The sequence below is a fragment of the Cupressus sempervirens genome, chromosome 1 (assembly GCF_028749045.1).
Source record: "Cupressus sempervirens isolate cs-2001-9-10 chromosome 1, ASM2874904v1, whole genome shotgun sequence".
NCBI classification, from domain to species: Eukaryota; Viridiplantae; Streptophyta; class Pinopsida; order Cupressales; family Cupressaceae; genus Cupressus; species Cupressus sempervirens.
The window spans coordinates 267,932,172-267,953,413 of record NC_143118.1 but is presented as its reverse complement, the minus strand read 5'-3'; positions in this window follow the sequence as shown (position 1 = coordinate 267,953,413).

Genomic DNA, 21,242 nt, shown 5'->3' with positions numbered 1-21,242 from the left:
GCTATGTAATTCCTTCATAGAGGGAGATTACTACATTAGAGAAGTTTATGGCATAAAATCTAAGAGGAAGAAAAAAATTTGTTAGAAAAAGACTTGTTTTGAAATTTCATTGTGCTATGATATGTTGTGTTTCCATTAATGCCAAAAAGGGAGATTGTTGGATACAATTATCTAATTGTGTGTTATCTTTGATGTTACATAAATGTCATATTAGTTAACAAATAATGCTTTCTCAGTTAAGTTGGTTAGCAAAGAAAATTTCAGAGTCTGTCGAGCATTCCTGAAATTACTTTGTGGAAATAGTGTCTACCGAGCTCACTCAGGTGTCGAAGGATTTTGTGGTAGAAGTTAGTGTTAACCAAGCTCACATGGTTAATGAAGGAAAGTTAGTGTTTATTGAGTTCACTTAGTCTCCAAAGAATATTGTAGGGTTTGCAGTGTTAACTAAGCTTCTATTGGTTAACACAAGAAATCATTTTTGGAATAGTGTTTACTGAGCAAGTTCTACTAATGAAGGATTTTATTTGTTTGATAAAAAAAGTTTAATTATTCCAAGTAATGATTGTAGCTGACTGAGGTAATGATTATTGGTAATTTTAACTTGTAAATGAGCCAACTTGATAATCTAAAAGGTATATATGAAAGGTCAAGTTGAGAATTCTAAAGTGTGATGAGTGAGCATGCAAGTGTGTTTATTGTTTGAAGAGGAAAGTGTGAATGAACTTTGAAGGATGGTTAGATATTGTTGAGGAGTAGCAAAGACTTATTTGATCAAGAAGGATCTACTAAAGTAGAATAGAGATCTGTAATTAGAAATTTAGTTGCATCTCATTCAGGTCATTTTATTGTTACTTTCTCACCATTGTAGTAGTGATTCCTAAATCTGTTGACAGAGTTGGTTTAATAGCCATTTTTAAATCCTCTAATAAGGTGGTAGTTCTATTGAATTGTTCTAAGGAGTTCTTTCAAGGCCACTCCTAATAGGGTGATTAAATCCTCTAACAAGGTCACACCTAATAGTGTGTTTGGTAAACTTTAACCAGGTTTGCTCCTAATAGGGTCACTTTAGAAGAGTGAAAATCAGTAGCTAATTACTTGGTGGTTTTTCCCATTTTGGGTTTCCATGTTAAATCTAGTGTCTCATGTGTTCTTTTTATTTCTTTCATGCTTAAATGTTAATCACTATGAATGTTTAAGATCTGTTAAAGTTAACATACATTGTATTTACTGAGTTACAACATTTTCTCTATGTTTACCTCAGACATCTAAGGGATTTGTGGACTTGTTTTTGTGGTAACTAACTGAACCACCCCTCTCAGTTACTCCATCTATATTTCCAACACCACACAAGTTTGTGGAAACTCATCTTTGGAAAAATCACTAGCAATATGTAACCAATTTTCACTCTTCTGAAGTGAGCCATGTTAAGAGCCAACACTGTTAAAGGTTACAATACACACTATTAAATGTTACCTTATTAAAGGATTTAATCACCATATTAGGAGTGGCCTTTTTAAAGGACTTTAGAACATTCCATTAGAATGTCACCCAATTAGATGATTTACATAGACTATGATGATTAGGACAACCTTGATTAAACGATTTCATGTATACTATTCACAATGGTTAGAAAGTAACATAAATCTTGATCTATTTAGTATAACTCACTTTGCATGTTTAGATCTCTATTTATCTCCTAATATTGATTGACTTTTTGGAATCCATTTTCATCTCAATCTCAGATGCACTTGGCACCCCTTCAAGTAGTCACCCTTCACTTTTTTCTCAACTCAATTAAGCCTTCTTGCGAGTGAACAATATCATTAATAGCTCCAACTCTTTGGAACTCCTTCTCACTCACATAAATTCTCTTCTCTCTACACTATTTTTCTTCTACACTAAAAGTTCACCTCTATACCTCTTTAAATAGGTAGTTGTGAACTTTTTCTACTTAATCAAAACCATAGATCTTAGGGTTCACAATTTGATTCATCAGATACAATGTATCTAATCGCCATTATATTTATCTCTCATTTTCTAGAAACTTATCCTTGAATTCATCTCTTAGATCATTTACCTAATCCTTAAATTATCCAATTCATTGATCCTTATTGTCAACACATTTTTCATATCCCAAGAAATCAACATAGTTGGTTGGATATTGTTGGTCATGTTTTTCACTTCATGCTTTACTAAATATGTTTTTACAGTGATTGTTCCAAGTTCCTTTTGTGCAAATTAGGGTTTGGCCTATTTTAAATTTTGTTAACCCTAAGAAAAACCTAATCAGTGCTTTGCAAAATTGTGCCCTAAGTAAGCTTCTTGTATTGTTTCCCTTGTCTTTATAATTGAGCAGGAAAATTATTTTTAAAAATATACCTTTCCAAGAACCATTTAAAAAACTTTTCATTTTGTTCCATAATTTTTTGAAATAATCTTTACTGTTAGATATTTTTAAGATCTACAGTAGTCACCATGTCATTATAAGAATTTTTGTGCTTTTCATTGCATCTAACATGGCGACCAACCAAGCACTACACCTAGGACCCAGTTAATATAAGCATGGTTTCAAGGTAAATCACCCACACTATTAGATCTTTTTAAGATCTACGATGGTACCATTTTTGCTACCAGAAGTCATAATGTTTTTACCCTTGGTGACATAGCAACCGCCATAAAAAGAGACACAATGTGACCAACTCCAAAGATAGGTACCATAATCTTAATTAAAATTAATAAGCCTTGTTTGCACAATGGAATGTCAGACATGTCAAATGTAGTTAAACATAAGAAAAGTTCTATTGATTCATACTATTAGATTTTCTTGATATCAACAATGGTCAACATGTTGCCATCAAAAATTTGTATGAATTTTACTACATGTGACATAGCAACCTCCCATAAAAAAGAGAATACAGTGGGACCTGGCTTTAAAAGTAGTACCATAAATATTACTTATCATAAATGGCCCTACCAATGTGTTAGGATGGGTTTATGTCACATGCCACTATGGATTCACATTGAGAGAAATATACTCATTAATTTGTGCCATCAGATATTTCCTAGATTGTTAGTGGTCATTATATCATTATTGAAACTTGCTCAATTTTTACTATTCACAACATGGTGACCAAAGGAAAGATAAAAGGACCAACCACATTTGCAACAAAATAATCATGAAACATTCATTGTCTGATCAAGGAAGCAACAACAATGATTGTTATGTCACTATAAGTAGTTGCTCAATGTTTATCCTTAGTGATGTCACAAGAGTGTGACATGTGTCCAAAAGTGCTAGTGGGTCCAGTGTAACTTGCCAATAGCAAAAAGAAGGGCCTATGTGGAGATTTTTAATTAGGTTGACTACAAATCTAGTTTATTGAAACTAATTCATTCATGGTTTAATTCCTAGATCGTCAAATTTTAAAAAAATCAATGACTTGTTTTTAAATTGAGAAGGTGGTGCTAACGTGTTGCCCTTATGATCCATTTATGAAAATCAAGGCTCCTTGTGTGAAGTAGAACTAGAGATATATTGTAGGATTTCACAATTTCATCTTTATGCAAACAAATTTCAAATTCTAAAAAAACCAAAAACTTGTTGAAGAATTGTTCTCGCTTAATTGAGTTGCAAAAGATTTTTCATTATCCATAATTCTTTGTAGAACTTTGAGAAGGATAGCGAAGAGCCAAGTAAGTTTGTCAATTCATCACATATTTTTAAGCATTCTAGTATTCTACAATTTAATCAAATATGCCTCCAAAGAAAGGTTTCTTGGGAAAGGTAGAATATGCTAAAAAAATCATACATGATGACTTTCTTGAAAAGTTGACTCAATCCACAAATGAGTCAGCCCAGGTTAAAAAGTTAGTTCCTGTGAACCGTAGGCTCAAGATTGCAGATGGCTTGCATGATAAATGGAATTGGATTAGGGATGCTACTACTTCAAAAATAGGGCTCTATCCTTTTAAGAAATGGTTTTTAGAAAGAAATTTTTGCTCCCTATGTGAAAATTTGGAATTTTGATTTGGGTAAACTAGTTGTCCCTAGTGTTTTCATGGATTCAGACTTGCTCATAGCCATTGCTCAAAAATACAACCCAGTAGCCAGAATAGTGACAAGAGTAGATTGGGAATGCCTAATAAGCATAAATGATGAAGAAATTTGATAGGTTTTTGGTTTGAAGCCACTCTCATATTATCATGAGATCATTGACCTATTAGGACTGGAGAAGAAATACTTGTCTAAAAGGGATTGGGTTAGGCAAGGTGCACTAAGAGCACTCTTGGCCTCAATTGGAAATTTGACTTTTGTTATAACATCAACTAAAGAGCCTTTTAAGAAGGAATTTTTCACTACTAGGGCCCTATATATATATGATTTTGTGTAGGATTTTTGGTGAGGATGAGAAAAAATTTATGCCAATAAAGTTCATGTATATGATGACATAGATTTCTTCTTTTTTTGTGGAAACCATTTTTGATTTTTCATCTTATATAGCAGAGGAAATTCATATAGGTTTAAAAGGGATAAATTGAAAAATAAGGAGTGGACCGAGAAATTGAATGATCTATTGTCCCTTCGAATGAATGAGGTCATAAATGAAAAGGGAAATGCATTGTGGGCAGCCACAACTAAAGAAGTTGTAAAAGTTCAGTTATTCTTTGATTCTTTGAGGTAATATTTTGTTGAGATTGATAAAATTGGACAATATGTGATGAAGAAGTAGTATGATATTCTAAATTTTAATTGGCCAGATAACACACTTTTTGACAAGTGGATGGTAGATTTTGTTCATGTTAGGCAGTTAGAATGTGGTGAGATTGATGATGAAGAAATGGAATAGGATGAAGTATTTAAATAATTGATACATTAGTAAAAGGAGAGGAGGAAAAAGGTGAGAAACCAATTGTAGCTACAAGCACATGAATCCAAACTAGTGACTTGGCAATGGAAGAATCAAATATAACTGTTGTCTTGTTAGTTCATGATGATGTAGATGGAAAGCCTCAAGTTAAAGTAACTCTACAAAAATTAGAGCCAAGTAATTCACAAACAATTTTATTGGCTGCATCTTCCAAGGAACAACAATAGCAATGAAGCCAATCATTAACTTCCTATTAATAAAGAAGTACAACAAGATGTGAAGAAAAGAGTGGTCCCACCAAAGAATATTCATGATGAAAGACATTTTATTGCACCAAATTTTCTCTTTTATGATAGTAACAATGCAAATATTTTTTTGTCTTAAGGAAAACTATTAGTTTCTCTATGCTTGAAGCTTGTTGTATCTCACACTATATAGGTGAGATTCCAGGGCTAGAGAAAAGGTTTGATTCATTGTACAATTTTGGTTTTACTAAGCTTTGTTCGGTGTAGTTTTTCTTGATATGAAATCTTTTATTTATTTTCTCTACAAATTCTGAGAATACATATTTCCCATGATCATGATGTCTTATTTTGAGTTGTTTTGAGTTGGGTCTAGATCTAAAGAACATATAGTTTTTTATAGGAAATTCCTAATCCTTAGGTTATTGTGATCTTTATCATCCAAGTATTAAGTATTTTGTTTCTTGATGGTGTAAAAACACCAACAAAATGACAACTCTACTAGGGAGTTGTACACCACATGCTTATGTGTGAAATTTACTATAATTTATTTGGTCATGTCAGTATACATTTTCTTTAGATTCCTTAGCAATTAGTTGTGGTTATATTGGACTTTTCTAGTGACAAACCTTGAGAATTTAAAAGAAAAGAGAAAACCCTAAGTACTACATGTGTATATACAATCCTTACAAAGTGTCTTATCTATCAAGAAAGAATTGCAATCCTAGATTTATTGTGATTGGTTTTATTTTATTTGTTAGATTCATTCATATTGTCTTGTGATATTTTCCCCCGAGTCAACAAGTTATTGCATTATACTTTACCCTAGTGATAGAGATGGAGACTCGGTCAAGGTTTTGAAGCTAGTGCTTAGTGATATATAATCCCCATAAATGGCTAATAAGAGGAAAAGTACATGAGCTTATACAAGAGCCAATCTTGATGTACCATTATATGTTAATTTACCTCAAGGTGGTAGGAAAAACAAAAGAAACAAGAAAGTAGATATAAATCCTACTTGGAAGCCAAGGGGTAGTACATTAGTAAACTCTCAATACCAACTAGATGTATGGAGAGAATCTTCTTGATTCAATTCTGAATTAGAGACCATAGGGCTCTTAGGATTAGTACCCCATTGCAAGATGAAAGGTCTTACCAAGATAAGAATATGTCTCCAATGGGAGATGCATTACATAGACTAGATGTGATAGATGAAATGAATCATAGCTTGGGATATAAGAATGTAATGGAGGATCCTTTTAATCCTAGAGTAGTTCCATATATGGAGACAAAACTTATAGATCTAGATGATCCTACTAATTTAGAAACCACTTCTATAGATCCAAAAGGGGTATACTCAAAGATAGGAGTTTTAAAGAAGTGGGTTGTAAAAGAAAATGTTAAACATGCTCATTTAGAGAAAGAAAAAGAGCAAGCCACCTTGAATGCCATTATTGAAAGAGATAACTTGCTTAGAAGGATGGCTACCTTAAAGGAGAAAAATAAGAAGTTAGAAGAAATAACTCTTGTCCTTCATGCTGATGTTTTTGGAGACATAGATAGCTTGAGAGTTGAGGTTCAAGAACAAGAAAAACTTACAAGCCAAAGGCAAGAACCTATCATATTCCAAGTCCAACCCTACAAGACTACCTAAGTAGACCCTGTAGAACCTACTATGAAGAAGATAGATAATGGAAAAGGAAAGGCTATAGGAATCCAAATAAATGAACCTCAAGTTATAACAAGTAAACCTACAAACCCTCCCATGTCCAAATTAGACTTGGATCTAGAAAAGGCTAGAAAAGGGAAAGAGGATCTTGTAAAAGAACTTCAAAAGATTAAGAATGAAGCACATGCAATAGAAACTAGGAGGAAAATTTAGTTCATCAAATCCAATTCTACTTTAGCCTCATGGCCAAATCTATCCACCGAAGCTACAACTTCTATGCCTACTTGTGGACTAGCAGTTTCTAACTAGATTATATCTCAATCTACCCCTACTTCATCATCTGCCACTACTACCTAGATTCCTACTATTCAAATACAAAAATCTCCAAATGTTTCCCCTAACTAGGCCAATATAGCAAGCACATCAAATATTATTTTTTTGCAGCAGAAGCCCATACATATGGAAAAATATAGAAAAATGTCATTCTTAGGTATTCCAAGTTTTCCACATCCAATATCATTTTACCTAAGAGACAAAGTTGTCAAGTTTTCTAGAAATAAAGTTGTTACTAGTGAGGAACATTTGAGAATTTTCATAGATATGTTAAATGACTTTGAAGTTGAACATGAGGATGTGGTGATGAAGTTGTTTGTTCATTCATTAATTAAAGATTCAAGGGATTGGTTTAGAAGACTACGAAATGATAGCATTAGTTCTTGGAGTGATTTATAAAAATTATTCAAGGAACAATATGGAGATAACAATAATGTTGGTTCTATGTTGAATGAATTCAACAACATCAAAAAGAACCCTAATGAATCTACATTTGATTTCAATGTAAGGTTTCAAAAGGGAATGTACAAATTGTTTCAAGTTATGAGATTGAATGAGGATGTCTACCTTACAACATATTTCAATGCATTTGATAGTAAAATTTCTTATCAATTGAGAGATAAAGATATTAAAACTTTGAGGGATCTTACAAGGTCACATTGAATGGTGAAAACAATAGGAAAGCATCTGGTAAGCTAGGAAGGAGAGATGATCCAAAGTCGTTCAATCCAAAGAACAATAAGAAAGAAAATGATAAAAATTTTGTAGGTAAGAAGCCTAAGGAAGCCACAATACATCATGTATTGGACTTATTGAAAAATATGAACCCACCAACGTTCAATGCACAAAAACCTAATGTTGGTGAAAAGGCCCTAGTGAACAACAACCATTTCAATAGATAACCAAGAATGCAGAATTTTCCTTATACTACTCCATGAAAATATGGTAAACTAATTCTTAATCAAACCCAAAATAAAGAGAATGGTACACCAAATCATCTGCAAAGAAGTTCTATTATCATGAATGATAATGTGCCATGATGCATCATATGCCAGCCACCTCACCCCTCAAATTATTGTGTAGTTGCTCAATCATTTTCTACAAATCAAAATGTTCAAAATGAGGTGGGAGAAGAAGAGAAGAATCATGATGATGTAAGCTATAATATGGTTAATATGTGTGATGATTATGGAGATTCTAACTTAGAAGAACATGAAGTAAATATTTTATAATGATGAGGACTATGATGAAGACAAGGTATGTGTTACTTCTTCAGCTATGGATCATATAAATTTGAGAATTCCTTCTAAAGAGGAGATTGACAAAATTACTGGAGAAATGATTTCTCAAATTCATAGTAATTATAATTTGAGAAGTAGGATGGTAATGAAACTGGTAAGCCTTCTAGTATTTTTATAAAAGACATTACTCATAATATGAAGGATGATAAAGAAAATTAAAGTAGAGGCAACAAAGGTCAAAGATAGTAAGGTCAAGAAATGAAAGCCTAGAAAGAAGGTCTAATTTCAGACAAATGAGACACCTAGAGAAATGGTGCAAGAGAAGAAGTTAGGATATGATTTAGCTAAGCAAATAATACTTCCTGCTACTCTAAAAATTGCAGTTATAGGTATCCTTAAAAAACCTACTATCTCTAAACCAATTGACGTGATATCCATGCTATCTCAAATAACTATCAAAGTACCTTTATCTAAATTCTTTAGGATTGATGAACATAAGAGTAAAGCTTTGTCATAGTTGGGAGGAATAGGTAACAATAGTAATAATATTATTGAACAAAATACTATGTAGCAAACCCCAGTGGTAGTAGAAGATAGTGCCATTGTATTCGAAATTTATCAAATGTTTTTAGATGATTCATCAGTAGCTTATTTAGAGGATATTGATCCATTTTTTCTTAGTCTGATCATAAAGGGAAAAACACTAAAAAATTGCATGATAGACTCAAAAGCTTCAAACACTATTATGCCTTTCAAAGTCATCGAGGCCTTAAGTCTAAAATTAGACACCAAAAAAGGTAGGTGTAGAGGTATGGATGCTAGGGAAGTGCCTGCCATAAGTACTATCAATGCATTACCTTTCAAGCTACATGCATACCCTAATGTATAATTGACAATGTCAGTCCTTGTAGTTGGTATTCCTCCACATTATGGAATGTTTCTATCTAGGAAATGGAGTGTTGCAATGGGATGTAGCCTACAATGTGACTTTTCATATGCAACCTTTCACATAAGTGACAAGGCTATTAGGGTAGAGAGGGAGCCAAGGGTCAGTCACATTTTTGGAGATGAAATTGACAAAGATTCCACTTGTTTCATAGATACTGGTGTGAATGCATCCAAGAAGTTGAGAAAATCCATGATGTGATTATACATGAGGTTGAATGTTGTATGGATTCACCAATTATATGGACCATTTATTTTGATGGGGCAAGTTCTAAAGAAGGTTTAGGAACAAGAGTAGTGTTTGTTTCCCCTAAAAAGAATATATTTAGTTAGGGGAAAAGAATACATTTAGTTATCCATTCACCTTGAATTTTTCTTGTACCAATAACATAGTAGAATATGAAGCACTCTTATTAGGATTGAGAGTTGCAACCCATCATGGAATCAAGAAATTGCATGTCATAGTAGATTTTGAATTAGTGGTTTCCTAAGATATAGAAAATTATGCATCAAAAAATAAAAGATTAAAGCAATATAGAAATGTTGTATGGCATCAAATTGAGTTATTTGATGCATTTGGTATTTCTTGGATGGAAAGGAGTCAAAATAAGATGGCTGATCTATAGGAAAATAGCTATCACACCCAAGGAATTATCATTTGCTAGAATTTCATAGATCAAGGTATATAATTGGCCTTCAATACCTAAAAATATAGAGCATTGAAAAGTCTTTGAGGATGATAGAGATATTTTAAATTTATTGTCAAGTGAAGATAAATACTATGGCCAAGAATTAGATTGTAGTGTTTTAATTGAAAATATAGATGGTAAGGAAACAATCTTTGGTCAGGAGATTATACAATTGGAAATAATAGAGTACCCAAAGGGTTAGTGGTTTTGGAGAACATGTTTGATAACCAAGATAGGGTGAAGTATGGAATCAGAGCTCATAAACCCCAAGAATTGGAAGAGATAAACCTTGGTACTTATGAAGCCCTAGAGAAGGTTTATATTGGTCAAAATTTATCTGCTGAAATTAGAAAGGGTGTGTGTAGGATCATGGTCAACCAAACTATGCTCTTAAGTGGCAATAAAAAATTAGGATTATGTCAAATTGACATGCAATTTTCTACGTGTTATTAACTTTATATCAAAAAGTTGAGAGAAAAGAACCTCTAGCAAATTGAATCTAGCTTCTAAACTACTAGGACTAATCTCAAAAAAAAAAATTGATTGGTTAAAATTTTGAATTGTAATGCAATATTATAAAAATTTTAGAACAAAAATAAGAAGTACATGTATGTCTAACCACCTTAATCAAAACCAAATGATAGTATTTTTTAATAATATACTAGATATACGTAGTAGACTCATGCCTAGATGTGACACATATTTTTGGGTATTTTTATTCTAAATAAATAATAATTAATTAATTTTTGACTTTAGTATTTTTAGAACAAAAAATCTTGTGTCTGACCACCTTAACTAATTCAAAACTCTAAAAATTTCAATTTTTCATTTTGTTTCCTTATAGTAGTGGAAACATAGAATGTGATGCATCTTTTAAATTTAAAAAATGTTGTATGATTTGAAATTTATAGTTTTTTTCCAAGTAGTGTGTCAGTTAGCACTTTATATGTAACTCCATTAGAAAATAAGTAATAATTACTTACTAAACTCATAATTTGACAAACCTTACATTTATGGAAAGATAAGAACATTTTTAAGAAACCCTTTCCATTTCATCAAATTTTGGTGAAAAAAAGTCGTCAACTACATGTTTGAAGTAAAAATCACATAAAAAGAGGCCAAAAGCACATTTTTAGGATGTTTTTAAAGTTGACCATATAGGTTTGTTATCAAAAGATATAGTAGACCTTATAAAGATATTAATTTTTTTCATTTAGTATCGAAGTGGGTGGGAAAAAAGTTGGAATGGATTTTGAAATGGTTCGAGATATTTTAGAACTACAAATTTTTCATATCGCGACTTTTTGGCACACCATCATCCTACACATACCTGAAAGCCTATTATTGATCTGCTAAGAAAGTACACACATGTCTTTGCATGGTCGTATGATGATCTCAAGGCCTATAGAAAAGACCTATTCTAGCATGTCATACCAATAAAAAAAAATGTTAAACCTTTTAGGCAGAAGCAAAGACCAATGAATCCTACCTTAGCTCCTAAAATGCAAGAAGAATTACTGAAGTTGAGGGATAGGGGGATAATCAAACTAATTAGGCATTCCACTTAGGTTTTAAACTTGGTGCCTATTAGAAAGAAGAATGGAGACATAAGGTTGTGTGTAGACTTTAGGAACTTGGATATTGCTTCCTTAAAAGACAACTATGGGTTACCAAACATGGAAGCTACGTTGCAACAAGTGATTGGTTTTGAATTGATGTCTATGATGGATGGATTCTTGGGATATAATTAGGTCCCTATATATGAAAAGGAACAATTTAAGAAAACTTTTACAACTCCATGGGGTACTTATGTAAATGTGAGAATGCCATTTGGGCTAATTAATGTAGGAGCAACTTTTTAGATCGCTATGGATGCAACTTTCCATGATTACATTAAAAAGTTTGTGGTAGTGTACCAAGATTACCTCACAACATGTTCCAAGAAAGTTGAGGACCATTGCAGACACCTAGAGAATATTTTTATCAAGGCCTTGGAATATGGAGTATCATTGAACCCAAAGAAGTGTACCTTTGGTGTAATAGAAGGGAGATTTTTAGGTCATATATTATCAAAGGATGGTGTGAAGATAGATCCTAAAAGAGTGGCAACCATTGATAAAGTTCCTAAGCCAAAGAATGTAGAAGAAATACAATCATTCTTTAGGCAAGTCAATTTTTTCAGAAGGTTTGTTATAATTTTTTATGAAATTAGTAGACCTATCTCTAAAATGATCAAAAAGGGAGTTGTTATCAATTGGGATGGTGAACCTTCACAAACCTTTCAAGAAAATAAAATAACCATAAAGAATGCTCCAATCCTTAAAACTCCTGATTACACAAAACCAATGCATATATTTTCTTTTGCATCTTTACATACTATGGCAGTAGTCCTATTAAAATAATATGAATAGCCTATTGCATTTTTTAGAAAATCCCTCCAGCCTATTGAGTTGAAGTATGAAATAAATGAGAAATAGGCTAATGCCTTGATAAAAGTTGTCAAAGCCTTTAGGTGTTATCTTTTAGGTGCTATTGTTGTGGCATTTGTACCTATTATAGTTGTAAAGGGTATATTTATTACCAGGAAGTGTCAGGTAGAAGATGTAGATGGATTAATAGTATTTAGGAATTCAACATTGATATGCAAATCACCAAGTTAGTAAGAGGTCAAGGGCTAGCAAAGCTTATGGCTCCATCCAACTTAGATGTTAATTAGTTAAATGTAGTAGCAAGTGACCTAAGATCACATTTATGTGATATGAATAATTGTGAATGGTATACTAATATTATATATTATTTGTAACACATGGAAGCTCCTTCCCATTTGACAAAAAATGAGAAGTGAAGCATAAAATTATAGGCCATCAGGTAAATCATTGTTTGGAATAATTTATGGTAGAGAAATTTTGAAGGAGTGTTGCTTAAATGCAATGATCTAGAAAAATCCAAAGAGATGTTGAATGAGATGGATGCAGGAGTCTATGGAGGACACTATATGGCTAAAACCACTACCCACAAAGTGATGAGAGTTGGATTTTTCTGACCTTCTCTTTTCAAAGATGCTTAGTTAATGGTAAGAAATGTCAGAGATTTATAGGTAAGCTAAAATTCTCTAGGAATACTCCTATAAAAATAGTGGAGGTCCAAGCACCTTTCCAGCAATGGGGTATAGATTTTATAGGTGAAATTTCCCCCAAGTCTAGTACTAGTTATTCGTGGATTTTGGTAGCTACTAACTATTTACCGAAATGGGTAGAGGCTATTCCAACAAGGAATGCTACTAGTAAAGTGGTGAATAATTTTGTCCTAAACAATATTATTTCAAGATTTGGATAGCAAAAAAAAATTATAATTGACAATGCAATGTGTTTTAGGTCAGAGGAATTTATAAAGTTTTCTAATAAATATGGTATAATAAGGTTAGCATCTTCCCCTTATCATCCACAAGGAAATGGAAAAGCTAGATCAACAAATAAAAGCTCTTTAAAAGTAATAAAAAGAACTCTAGATGATAATAAAAAGGCATGGTATTCTAAACTACAATTGGCAATATGGGCTGACAAAGTAACAATGAAGAAAGCTATAGATGTAGCACCCCTTGATATTATATATGGGATCTAGGCAAGGATGCCTCAAAATAATCTAGTAGGTTTATACAATTACATCTAGATGTACAATGAGGATATTATTAATGACATAGAGGAAAGGATGGACAAATTAGTAGGGCTAACTGAGACTAGGAAGGAAGCTTCTCTCATAAATCAAAAGTTGCAATTACAAGTCAAAATACTTTATGATAGAAAAATAGTGAGAAAGAAGTTTGACATTGAAGATTTAGTCCTAATGTGGAATGCCAGGATTGAGGATAAGGGAAAACATGGAAAATTTGATCCTATATGGCTAGGTCCCTATCTGATTGAAGCCATATGGGGGGGAGGACTCCTATATTATGAAAGATCTATCAAACAATATTCTTGAACTACCAGTTGATGGATAGTTCTAGAAGAGGTATTTTTGCTAAAATACTTGTTTCTTCCATGAACAGTTGTTTAGGGTTTCTCTATATTTTCTATAAATTCTTTTGTTTTCTCCATATAGTCCTTGTATATTTCTTTTCTGGTGTTGTTGCTCTCTTAGAGTTGTCAAGTAAGAAATTGGTTAGCTTTGTGGTCTACTTCTCCAAGGGATTTTGAGCCCTTGTATGAATTTCAAATATTCATCATCCCTAGATATAGCCACTGTTTGTCATTTTTTCACTTCAAGCTTTACTAAATATGTTTTATAGTGATTGTTCCTAGTTCCTTTTGTGCAAATTAGGGTTTGATCAATTTTAAATTTTTTTAACCCTAAGAAAATCCTAATCAGTGCTCTAGGAAATTGTGCCCTAAGTAAGCTTCATGTATTGTTTTACATGTCTTTATAATTGAGCGAGAAAATTATTTTTAAAAATATACCTTTCTGGGAACCTTTAAAAAGACTTTTTATTTTGTTTCATAATTTTCAAAAATAATCTTTACTGTTAGATCTTTCTAAGATCTATGGTAATTGCCATGTCATTGGAGAATTTGTGTGCTTTTTATTGCATGCAAGATGGTGACCAAGCAAGTACTACACATGGGACCCAGTTAATATAAGCATGGTTTGAAGGTAAACTACCCACACCATTAGATCTTTTTAAGATCTACTACTATCATGTTGTCGCTACTAAAATTCATAAGGTTTTTACCCTTGGTGACATAGCGACCACTATAAAAAGAGACATGGTGGGACCAACTCCAAAGATAGGCACCATAATTTTAATCACAATTAATAAGCCTTGTTTTCACAATGGAATGTCACACATATTAGATGCAATTAAACATAAGAAAAGTGCTATTGATTTGTACCATCAAATTTCCATGACATGAATGGTGGTTGTCGTGTCACCACCAGACATTGTATAAATTTTACTACATGTGACATGTTGACCTCTCGTAAAAAGAGAGTATGGTAGGACCTAGTTTCAAAAGTGATGTCATAAAGATTACTTATTAGAAATGGCCCTACTAGCATGTTAGGATGGCTTGATGTCACATACCACTATGGATTCACACTCAAAGAAATATACTTGTCGATTTGTGTCATCAGATCTCTCCCAGATCGAAGGTGGTTGCTATGTCATTATGGAAACTTGATCAATTTTTTTGTTTACGGCATGGAGATTAAAGGAAATATAGAAAGACCCACCACATTTGCAATAAAATAATCATGAAATTTTCATTGTTGGATCAAGGCAGCATCAAAAATGGTCACTATGTCACTATAAGGAGTTGCTTGATGTTTATGCTTAGCAACATGACAAGAGTGTGATACATGTCCAAAAGTGCCAGTGGGTCCAGTGTAACTTGCTAGTAGGAAAAAGAAAGGCATATATGGAGAGTTTTAATTGGGTTGACTACCAACTTGGCTAATTGAAACTATGTCATTCATGATTTTATTCCTAGATCATCGGATTTTTTAAAAATCAACGATTTGTTTTTAAATTTAGAAGGTGGTGCCACCGTATTTTTCTTATGGTCCACTTATGAAAATTAAGGCTCCCCATATGATGTAGAACTAGAGATATATTGTAGGATTTCAAAATTTCCTCTTCATGTAAACAAATTTCAAATTCTAAGAAAACTCAAAACCTATTGAAGAATTGTTCTCACCTGATTGAGTTGCAAAAGACTTTTCAATATCCACCGTTTGTTGCAGAACTTCAAGAAGGATACTGAAGAGATAATTAAGTTTATTAATTTATCATATATTTTGAAGCTTTCTAGTAATCTACAATTTTATCAAAAATATACCTCCAAAGAAAGGTTTCTCAGGAAAGGTAGAATATGCTAGCAGAAACATACATGATGACTTTCTTGAACAATTGACTAAGTCTAGGAATGAGTCAACCCAAGTTAAAAAGTTAGTTCCTATGAAGCCTAGGCTCAAGATTGTAGATGGCTTATATGATAAAGGGAACTAGATTAGAGATGTTACTACTTCCAAACCAAGGCTCTATCTTTTGAAGAAATGGTTTTCATAAAGATTTTTTTTTTCTCCCCATGGGAATATTTGGAATTTTGATTTTGGTAAACTTGTTATCCCTAGTGTTTTCATAAATTTATACTTGCTCACAGCCATTGTTCAAAAATATGACCCAGTAGCCAAAATAGTGAGAAGAGTAGATGAGGAATACCTGATAAGGATAAATGGTGAAGAAATTTGAGAGTTTTTTGGTTTGGAGCCACTCTCAGATTATCATGAGATCATTGACCTACTAGGATTGGTGAAGGAATACATTTCTAAAAGGGATCAGTTTAGGCAAGGTACACTGAGAGCACACTTGGCCTCAATTGGAAATATGACTTTTGTTACAATGTCAACTAAAGAGCCTTTTAAGAAGGAAATTTTCACTACTAGGGCCCTAGATATATATATGACTTTGTCTAGGGTTTTTAGTGAGGATGAGAAAAAATTTATGCCAATAAATTTCATGTGTATGATGACACAGATTTCTTCTTTTGGTGTGGATATCATTTTTGACTTTGCATCTTATATAACAGAGGAAATTCATATCAGTTTAAAAGGGATAAATTGAAAATTAAGGAGGAGTGGGCCTAGGAATTGAATTATCTATTGTGCCTTTGAATGAATGAGGTCATAAATGAAAAGGGAAATGCATGGTGAGAAAAAAACAACTGAAGAAGTTGTAAAAGTTCATTTATTCTTTGATTCTTTAAGATAAGATTTTATTGAGATTGATTAAATTTGAGAATATGTGATGAAGAAAAAACATGATATTCTACCTTCTAATTGGCCGGATGACACTTTTTGACAAGTGGATGGAAATTTTTGTTCATGCTAAGTAGTTAGAATGTGGTGAAACTAATGATGAAGAAATGGAATAGGAAGAAGTACAAGTAATTTATACATCAATAAAAGGACAAGAGGACAAAGGTGAGAAGCTAATTGCAATTGCAAGCACAAAAATGTAAACTGGTGAATTGGCAGTGGAAGAATCAGATATAACTATTGCCTTGTCAATTCATGATGATGTGGATGGAAAGCCTCAAGTTAAAGTAAGTCTACAAAAATTAGAGCCAAGTCCATCACAAACAATTTTATTGGCTACATCTTCCAAGGAACAAAAACAATAATGAAACCAATCATTAAATTCCTATCAATAGAGAAATGCAATAAGAGGTGTAGCAGAAAGAGGTCCCACCAAAGAATATTCATGATGAAAGACTTTCTATTGCACCATTTTTTGTCTTTTATGACAATAACAATGCAAATACCCTTTTTTATTAAGGATAGCTATCAGTTCCTCTATGCTTGAAGCTTGTTGCATCTCACACTATATAAGTGAGATTACAGGGCTAGATAAAAGGTTTGAGTAATTGTATAATTTTAGTTTTACTAAGCTTTTTTTGGTCTGGTTTTTCTTGATGTGGTTTTTCTTGATGTGAACTCTTTGATGTATTTTCTCTACAAATTCTGAGAATACATTTTGTCCATGATCATGATGTCTTATTTTGAGTTGCTCTGAGTATTATCCAAGGTTATATACATTTTCAAAGAAGATTAATGCAAAGATGAACTATCCCCATTGTCTTTTCTCTCTAAATCTTGTGTCCATTTTTAGTGACTAGTTATTTTGAGATTGTACGAGTAAATCTTGTATAGTTTGATGCAACTAGTATAAGTTGTATTTCAATTTTCTATTGCTGTCAATTTAATGAATTGAGTAAATGCTTCAATGAATATGATAGGATATCTAGGCATTGGGAAGGATTTATATAAGAATGAGTTGTAGAGAGAATCGTTGATTATGTTGATTGTAATGCAATCAATTAGATCAAGATATTATATAAATCTTGAATCTCAATGGATGAGGCACTGATTGACCATTTCAATAAGCATGTGGAAAGATCATAGATAGATGTTAGGAAAAACCATGAAATATCAATATTAGATTTACTTTAAATATTGTGATGAAATATCTACTATTAGGGATGAAATATTGTTGTCAAATGTCATCAAATGAATGAACTATGGATGTAGTATCAGGTTATGATTCTTTTATCCCTCAAGTACACCCACCTTGGTTTTATACAGCCAAAAGAGTAGAAAATCTTTCATGATTTTGTTAAAGTTGGGTCCAAATCTAAAGAACATATAGTTGTTTATAGGAAACGACTAATCCTTAGGTTATTGTGATCTTTATCATTTGGGCATTAAATATTGTTGCTTAATACTGTAAAAAAACAAACAGATATCATGATTCCTCTCCAATAGTTAAAATGTTGTTCCTTAGCCAACACTAAGTTTTGACACTTGGTCATCACTAAATTACTCAATGTTCATAAAACTTCTTTCTCATCATTAACACTGTCACTAGGTCAATATTGATGCTTGGTCAACACTGAATGTTATCAGCACTTACTTTGGCTTAGTTGACACTTGTACCACTCAGCATGTTGATAAAAATTCCTTAGTCTTTCACATTGTTACTCATTCAAGCCTACATAAGTATTCCATCTTTTCTCACATTTTCAAGACTTGAACATTATTGTCTTCTCCTCTATCAACATGATTTAAAAAATCACTTTGTCTTGTCAAAGTCTAAATAATCAAATGTCCATTTGTAGTTTCCTCTTATTAACTCAATCTTTCCTCTAGATACTTTTGATATCAACAACTTCACAAATATTTTTTATAAATCAAATAGATATGACATTTGTATCATATAGAAAATTGTTGCACCAATAGATTTGACATCACTGACAACACAATAATTGTTCCAATTATAATTTACAACTTTAAATACTCATGAATCAAGTGAAATCTCCCTTTCACCTTCACTATGTTTGTTTCTAGTGGGTCACTCACCCTTTTTTGACTTCTATTAATATCAAAAATAACTTCTATTGGTATAATGATTGGTCACATTCATTGTTTTATAGAGTTCATGATTTCTAGAGATATTTCCAAAATGAGATTCAACTCAAAATCATTGAACTTGGAAGTATTTTTCCTAGTTACACATAACTTGGATGAGTGATAAAATGATAAGAAGGAAGTTTAAATTCTTGTGTGTTCAAAATTAGGGCTAACAAAGCTCAAATCATGTAGAAATGGTTTTATTACAATATGATGGTGTGATTAGAAAAAGCTAGTTTGGATTAATCATTCTTTCAAAATATGGAAAAGGAGGGTCTCAAAATAAGAAGATAAAGCTTCATGTAAATGGACCAATCCTAAACATGGCTAGTGTGAATTGAACTTTTTAACAAAGCTTCTAGGGGAAATCCTAGAGATGCAAGAATTAGTTACAATATCCATTCCTAGGAAGGAGTAGATTAGGCTAAATTAGCAAGACCCCTATACAAAACTACCAACAACATGAAAAGAATTGAAGCTTTGACATCACGATCAATATTAGGAAAAGAATTAGGGATTGAACACCTAGAGATAAAATCATACTCTCAAATAATTATTAGTGCAATTAGATCTCATGGTACACCAAACCAGAACTTAAATTCTATATTAGAAAGAACTCTTCAGCTATTAGATCATTGTGATGATCGATTGGGTATCAAACATTTTACAAAGAAGGGGACAAATTGTTAGATGCATTGGCTAACATAGGAGTCCCTAGTTTCTTCATGAAAGAGTTATAAAAATAATATTAAATGGAAAATAACCATTTAATTTAATTTTACAAAATAAAAAGTTTTCTCCTTTATATATATAAATATTTTTATAATTATACCTGTGTGTGTGTGTGTGTGTGTGTGTGTGTGTGTGTGTGTGTGTGTGTGTGTGTGTGTGTGTGTGTATGTGTATATGTATGTATATGTATATATGTGTATATGTATGTATATGTATATATGTGTATGTGTATGTATATGTATATATGTGTGTATGTGTATATCTTATGACCATTTCTATGGCTAACATAAAATATCCACTTTTTAAATTTGTAAAGGATTAAATGCACACACACACACACACACACACACACACACACACACACACACACACACACACACACACACTCACACACACACACACACACACACACACAAGTAAGTAGACAAAGACATAATTTTAGTCTTATGTCTGTACGTATTTATGTACATAAATAACAATATGGACCTATTTATTTTCTCTGTTTCTTCATCTATTTCTACCAAAACTTGACTAATTTATTGATATTATTTTTTATCTACATACATTATCACTATGACCTATGATAACAATTATGCACCCAATACTTAAGATCATTTCTACAAATTATTCTTAATAAAAAAATTATACACAGACATGTATTATACATGCACATACATACATACATATATGTAGATGCATATATAGATGTATATACATAAATAGACACACACATATATACATATATACATACATAAACACACACACACACACACACAAATTCTCATCCATGACTCATTAACAATTTTAGTTACTAATATTCATACTCACACATCATTAGTAAACTTTATTAAACTATGAATTTGTCTCAACAATCTCCTACTCAACTTGTGGCTATTTGTGAATTAATTTTATTGGGATGCCCACAACCAAGTCTATTAGATTCAATCATAAGTATAAAATCAATCTTAATCCTAGTCTATGATTTCCTATGTATACTAGACTAACATGATTAACTTAACCTTTACCCCTAACATGATCTATTAACTATAGATATAAAAGTATTCCTAGATGAAAAGGACATCGTGATTTGATGATTCTATCACATTTTTTTCATTCACCTCCTCACTCCCGTAACTCTTTGAGATATTTTTACATCTTTCTATGTCTTTTAATCATAACACTTATTGCCTCACCTTTTCCTTCATCATTGTCACAAATGTAGCTCATTTCCTTTCTACAATAGCAATATCATGGAGACCAATATCTGTTCTTACCATATCTTTGAGAATAGGTAATTTTTCTTTTAAGGGTAGTATCATGCCAGAATGATAGATGAGGATTATGAAGCCATTACATGATATGTCTAGAAGGGAGGTTGAATGAATATTCAAAGAGAAATATTACAATTATAGTTTCTTATTTAGGATGAATGAAGATATAATAGGGACCATCATCTCCTATATGATGTTGGCTAGGATTTAGAAGAACCTAATAGTTGTTCTATATAAGGAAATTTTCCAAGAAAAAATCATTAAGTGATTAGAATATGTAATTTTATAATT